Source organism: Myotis brandtii, unplaced genomic scaffold (genome assembly GCF_000412655.1).
Source record: "Myotis brandtii unplaced genomic scaffold, ASM41265v1 scaffold825, whole genome shotgun sequence".
Taxonomy (NCBI): Eukaryota; Metazoa; Chordata; class Mammalia; order Chiroptera; family Vespertilionidae; genus Myotis; species Myotis brandtii.
In genome coordinates, this window is record NW_005371349.1 from 526,777 (window position 1) to 533,128 (window position 6,352).

At 55.9% G+C, this 6,352-nt stretch overlaps 1 long non-coding RNA gene across 1 annotated transcript in view; it reads right to left on the minus strand.

Annotated features, from left to right (window-relative positions):
- Positions 1-118: 118 nt before the first annotated feature.
- LOC106724419 overlaps positions 119-6,352 on the minus strand; it is a 22,257-nt gene continuing 16,023 nt past the window's right edge. Inside the window, exon 4 of the long non-coding RNA XR_001360206.1 lies at positions 119-926. This is a non-coding gene — a long non-coding RNA (uncharacterized LOC106724419). The remainder of the gene's footprint in view (positions 927-6,352) is intronic.

The window sequence follows — 6,352 nt, forward strand, 5'->3', positions numbered from 1 at the left end:
CCCCGTCCCTACAGGGCTGTCTGCCTTACCGGCACCTCAGAAAGCGGAGCCGAGGCGGCCCCCGGCCTCCGTCCTCACAGGGAACTGGACGCTCTCGGGAGCAGGCGGCTGTTTGGGGCTTGAACTGCGGAGCTGGCCCCTGCCCCTCGGCTGCTGCTCGCTCTGAGCGCCTTCCCGACCCCCATCAGCCGCAGGCCGCAGCCTCTGTCCAGGTGGGGTCGTGGGGGAGGGCCTCTTCCTGTCACTGCTTAACCTCCGGCCTCTGCCCAGGCCTGGGCGCCAGCGGCAGTGTCCTCCCTCCTGCAGACCTGGCTTCCTTGCTCCGCGGGCGAGTGCTTTTCAGTTTAGCCGATTGTAACTGCCGATCACTTTACCTCGCTCAAGCCGCGCCTGTGCACGTGGGAAGTAGCAATCATGGGCAAGCCTCTGTCGGGGTGACGTTTTCCTGAACAATCACAGTGACCCAGGGGTCGAAGGTACAAGTGAATCTGACAATCACGGCTCCTTTCTCCGGGAGATGCTGCACGGGGAGCCGGACCGACGGCGGCGCTCACCCCGCCCCTCCCGACAGCCTTGCCCTGGCCCTGGGGGCTGTGGGGAGGTGTGTGCACTGTTTCATGGGGGTCGTCTGGCTGTTCCTTCCTGTGTTCATTTTCTCTGAAAAGCTGGGAGGAGATGTCAGCGGCCGCACGGGGGCCGTCTGGTCCCAAGAAAGCCAGCGGCTGGGCTGCCTTTTCTCAGGGGCCTGGCCTCGGCCTGTCAGCCTCACTGTTCAGAGACCCGCACTTTGTCCCTTGTCGCCTCTGGGCAGGGCCTTCTCCTTCGTGCAGTGCGTGGCCGTGGGAGCTGCTTCCCCGTTTCCTGCAGCCCTGGCAGGAGTAGAGGGTGCTGTTGTCTGACAGACTCAATCCCCTTTCTTTCCCGCCCTCCACCCACCCTCCTCCATGGGGTCATTGTAGAACCTCCTGAGGAGCTATCTGTCACCCATCACCCGTCGTCACCTGTCACTGTGGGCAGTGCTGAGCATTCATCTCTGTCAGGGGCGAGGCCTCCCTCCCACAACATCCCAGCATCATGCACCAAACTGGGCCAGGGCCGGCGGGCCCAGGAAGTGAGTCCGGTTCTAGATGACGTGTGCGTATATAAATGTATATAAATAACAAGCTTTTATCACAGCGGCCTCCGCTCACTTAGAATCGGGGTTTAATTTAATTTTGTGTTTAGAGTGGAGGTGTGGGGGCCTGGGGTCCGTGGGAGGGGCCACCTCTCCGTCCCCCATCTCCGCCATTGCTGCCTCTGTATGGAGGTCTGCGCCCGTTCTCTGCACTTCCCTCCAGGGGCTGTGGACCCCGATGTTGCCAAGATCTTGGTGCAATAAAGTAACGAGGTTTTGTGAGTCTTGCCTATGTCTTGTTTCTTTTCCTTTGATTTTTAAAAAAATAATTTTTAGCCCTAGCTGGCTTGGCTCGATGGATAGAGCATTGGCCTGCGGACTGAAAGGTCCCGGGTTTGATTCTGGTCAAGAGCACATGCCCAGTGTGGGGCATGCAGGAAGCAGCCAATCAATGATTCTCTCTCATCATTGGTGTTTCTATCTCTCCTCCCTTCCTCTCTGAAATCAATAAAAATAAATTAAGAGATGATCATTTAAAAAATATATATTTTTTAGCCCAGCCGGTGTGTTTTAGTGGTTGAGCAGCAACCCATGAACCAGGAGGTCATGGTTCGGTTCCTGGTCAGGGCACACGCCCGGGTTGTAAGCTCAATCCCCAGAGGGGCTTGCAGGAGGCAGCCGATCAATGGTTGGCTCTTATCGATGTTTCTATCTCTCCTTTCTCTGAAATCAATAAAAAACATTTTAAAAATATTTTTAATCATTGATTTTTAGAGGAAGACAAGGGGGGGGAGAAGCACCTCCTACAAGCCCCCTACTGGGGACCGAGCCCACGATCCTCTATGTCCAGGTGAGCAGTTGGTGCGGGGCGGGCACCTCTAGCTCTGGTGGGAAAGGGAAAGCAGGTCTTTCTCTGCTGTTTTCTGGCCACAGTTGAGACGCCTCCCATTGGCGGCCAGCGGCCAAGGTCCCCAGCAGGGCCAGCACTCCCAGGGACCAGGGGTCTGTGACCAGGGAAAGCTGCTTAAGGAACATGGACTCTGCTCAGAAGATGCCCCCCAACCCCATCAGTGTCACCGCCTTGGAAATTCTGCTGCCCCGCCCCTCCCCTCCCCCTCCCCCCACTCCTCTGTCGCCACGGGGCGCGTGGCCAGCTGTCTCCGGGGCAGTGGGGAACTTGGGAGACAGCTGACTACAATCAAGTTCCATTACACACACATTCCCAGTGCCCCGCGCGGGGAGGAAATTGCAGCTCTCACAAAATCAAACCTGGGGGCTTGCAAAGCAAGGCGATGACGCCCCGGCCGCGTGAGCGTGCCCTTGTGGTCTCTGGCTCACGGAAGCGCCCTCCCTTGCCCTTCCCCTGTGCCACCGCCCCAGGCGTAGCCTGCAGACAGGGTCAGGCAGAGGTCCCTGCCTTGGGTTTATTGAGGCCGCCTGCATGAGTGTCCGTCAGTCTGAACACGGGCTGGCCCACTGCCCCTGGGCTGGGAGGGTCGGAGGCTGGCTTCCGGAAGGGTCACCGCCCTGCCCTGTCACAGTCACCTCGCCCCTTGGCCTCAGGTTGCAGGAGGTGGGGAAGGTGGGCTTGGGCGTTCCTCTGGGCAGCGGGAGGCATCCTGGGGCGTCCAGCAGCCCTCGCTGCCCCCTCTTCCCCACCACGGCCTTGGCGGAGCGGCGGCCCCCGAGGAAGAGGCTTGGAGGACATCGGGCTTCCTGAGGCTCTGGTGGCCTCAGCGGCACATGGACCCTCAGCCCGTCTCTCCCTCACCTGTCCCTGGGCACACAGGGCTCACGGCGGGAGCGGGAGGGGGTGGGGAGAGGGTGCCTTCCTTTCTCACCAGACCCTTCATCTGACCTCCTGCCTCGCCCTGATGGGAGAGGAGAAAGGCAACAAAACAAATCCTTTGTTTTATTATTATTATGTTTTAATTCTCATTTTTTTCATTGATTCCAGAGAGAGGAAGGGAGAGGGAGAGAAACATCAATGTGAGAAACAGCGATTGGTTCCCTCACAAATGCACCTGGACCAGGGATCGAACTGGCAACCTGGGCGTGTGCCCTTGACCGGGGATCGAACCCATGACCCTTTGGTGCGTGGGCCAATGCTCTAACCTCTGGGCCACTGGCCAGAGCAGGCCAGGCTTTGTTAAAACCTTTCACTAAAGGAGCTATAGGCCTGGGCGTGACTGTCCACCATGACCTGCCCAGTTGGGAACTGATGACCAGCTCACCCTGCGAAGTTATTTCCCATCGCACCCCCTCTTTCACCCCCCTATGTACACCACACACAGGGTTTCTATTACAAGTGGAAATACTCTACACACTGCTCTGTCCTTGCCCTTCTCACTGGGAACCTTCTCACTTTGTAGATGCATCATCTATTTAAAACAGTGGTTCTCAACCTTCCTTATGCCGCGACCCTTTAATACAGTTCCTCATGTAGTGGTGACCCCAACCATAAAATTATTTTCGTTGCTACTTCATAACTAATTTTGCTACTGTTATGAATCATAATGTAAATATCTGATATGCAGGATGTATTTAGGCGACCCCTGTGAAAGGGTCGTTTGACCCCCAAGGGGGTTGCGACCCACAGGTTGAGAACCGCTGATTTAAAACCTGCTTTTATTGATTTCAGAGGGGAAGGGAGAGAGAGAAACATCAATGATGAGAGAGAATCATTGATTGTCTGCCTCTTGCATGCCCCCGACCTGGGATCGAGCCTACAACCCGGGCTTGTGCCCTGACCAGGAATCTCTAACCGTGACCTCCTGGTTCATAGGTCCACGCTCAACCCCTGAGCCACACGGGCCGGGCGTACTCCCTTGTAGGAAAGTGGAACAGCGACCTGCCCCCTGCTGAGGCCTGAGCGGGGGCCTGAGGAAGTGTGAAACTCTGCCGCAAATGAAGCGCAGAAAAAAAATAGGTTTTGCTTAAAAGACTGCCTTCGTAATTCTAATTCTTGAGATTATGTAAGGAAGGGAGGCGCCAGTTTAAAAAACGAAGTTGTTAAAGGTGGATCGACCTCTGAACCACAGACCACAGCGAGGCCCGCAGGGAGCCTGACCCATTTTCAAGGTTCTCTGAGGAACGGACACAGTGAGGCCCGAGAAGGGGGTGGGGCAGGGGCAGTGGGGTCTGGGTCAAAGCCTCCACTCAGTGAGTTCCCATCCTCACGAGGGGGCCTCCAGGTGCCTGGGGCACCCGCCTCACCTTTGAGGTCTCTCGGCTCCAAGGCTGGTAGCCAGGAAGCTCACGGACCCTAACTCCTAAGGGCTCTAACCTGTGACCTCTACGGGCCTGTCTCCCAAGCTGCCTTAGGGAGATGAAGGCTCCCTGTGGGGATTGTGAGGAATGGAATGTCCTGGCCGGGCCCCACTGGCAGGATGTATAGTAACCCCGCCCAGGGGAGGCGGTGCCCTATGACAGGTGAGAGAGGGCGGGGTTCTCGGCTGTTTATCCAGTCTTCTCTCCTCTAGTGATTGGTGGCTCAACCATGCGGAGTAGGGACCTGCTGCAATGTAATGAAAGGATGGTACTTACAGGAATGTGTAGCCTGTCAGGTTCCCTGCTAATGGAGGTGATTAGCATCGCCCCAGAATGCCTCCCTATCCTGGTCTACCCAGTCTGGGAGTCAGGTAACTAGTTGGGAGTGAAGATGGTGACAATCACCATGTTATCTTTCGTTCCTGAGTTTTGGTCATTGAGCAAGAGTTCTGACGGCCGGGGACACCCGCATACTGGTCAGGGAAGAAAGCCGGCTGGGGAATGCCTTGAGTCTTCCGGAGACTCCGGGGCCGAGAGTAGTAAACACTGGGGAGAGCCTGCTCCACTGTGATGACTCCCAGACAAAGTGGGGCAATTCTAAGAGCATCAAAGCTGCCCAAGGACAGCCCGGCCAGTGTTGCTCAGTGGATAGAGTGTCAGCCCACGGACTGAAGGGTCCTGGGTTCAATTCCAGTCAAGGGCAGGTACCTCCAGTTGCAGGCTCGATCCCTGGCCCTGGTTGGGTGGGGTACATGCATCTCTCTCACAAGGATGTTTTTCTTTCTCTGTCTATCCCCCTCCTATCCACTCTCTCTCTCTCTAAAAAAAAAAAAAACACAATAGAAAAATATGCTCAGGTGAGGATTAACAAAGAAATAAAATAAAATGTTTAATTTTAAAAGAACCACGCAAGGACTGCCGGGCTGGGGTGGCTCACTTCGTCCCACGCACCAGGAGGTCTCCTGGTTCCATTTCTGGTCAAGGCACATGCCCAGGTTGCAAGCTGGATTCCCAGTAGGGGGCATGCAGGAGGCAGCCTATCCATGTTTCTCTCTCCCTTTCTCTCTCAGAAATCAATAAAAACATTTTTTAAAAACCCCACAAAAAACGGAAGGACCTCAGGCCAAGATATCGAAATCTGATGAAATCAGTAAAGATCAAACTTGCAAATACACCAGAATCAATCTTAGGAGGATAAAAATAGATGCCATCTTAGACTTCAGGGGACATCAAGGTTGTCCACCAAAGGCCGGGGCGAGTCAGTTCATGGGATTAAGAAGGCTGGGCCGGAGCTGCACCCCGACAGGACGAAGAGGAGGGTTCCTTAGGCTGCTATGTCAAAAGCCATCTCACCCGGCTGGAATACTATGAGCTACGCAGAAGCCTCAGGGAAGACGGCGGCGGACCAGTCCCATCGGAGATCAGTTCTGCGTGGAAACCGCGGCCTTGTAGGCAGAGGCTGCGTTTCGTGGGTGGGAAGCACGTGCAGGGGTGCGAGGTTCGCCCAGGTCAGAGCTAATCAGAGCAGATCCGAAGGAAAGCGCAGATTCCTCATCATGTGATTTCCCCGCGGGAGTTAGTGACTTGTCTTTGTTGTCTAGAACAAGGGAGAAGTCCTGGGGGGCACATGTCAGGGTTGGCCAGTAAGGATAGGCGTCGGAGCGGGGGCCCACCTCCCCGAGGGGAACGTCAAGCGGCCTTGTACATGGCCAGGGTCAGGGCTGAGCCCCCCCAGCAGCCCCGTGCAGGCAGATACAACTTGTAGGAAAAGGTGCATGGGTCAGCGTCACTAAAATCCTGAAATGCTGGGAAATAAGGTAAATTCAGACAATAACAGGAAGTACGAAGGCAGACAACTGGTGACCCGGGTCCTTGCTCTAAGATTCAAATGAATCCCAAGTGCTCTGCGGCCTGGGGCCAAGGACCGGGCCCTCCCTGGGCAAGCCGAGGCGGGCCTGGCCGGCACGG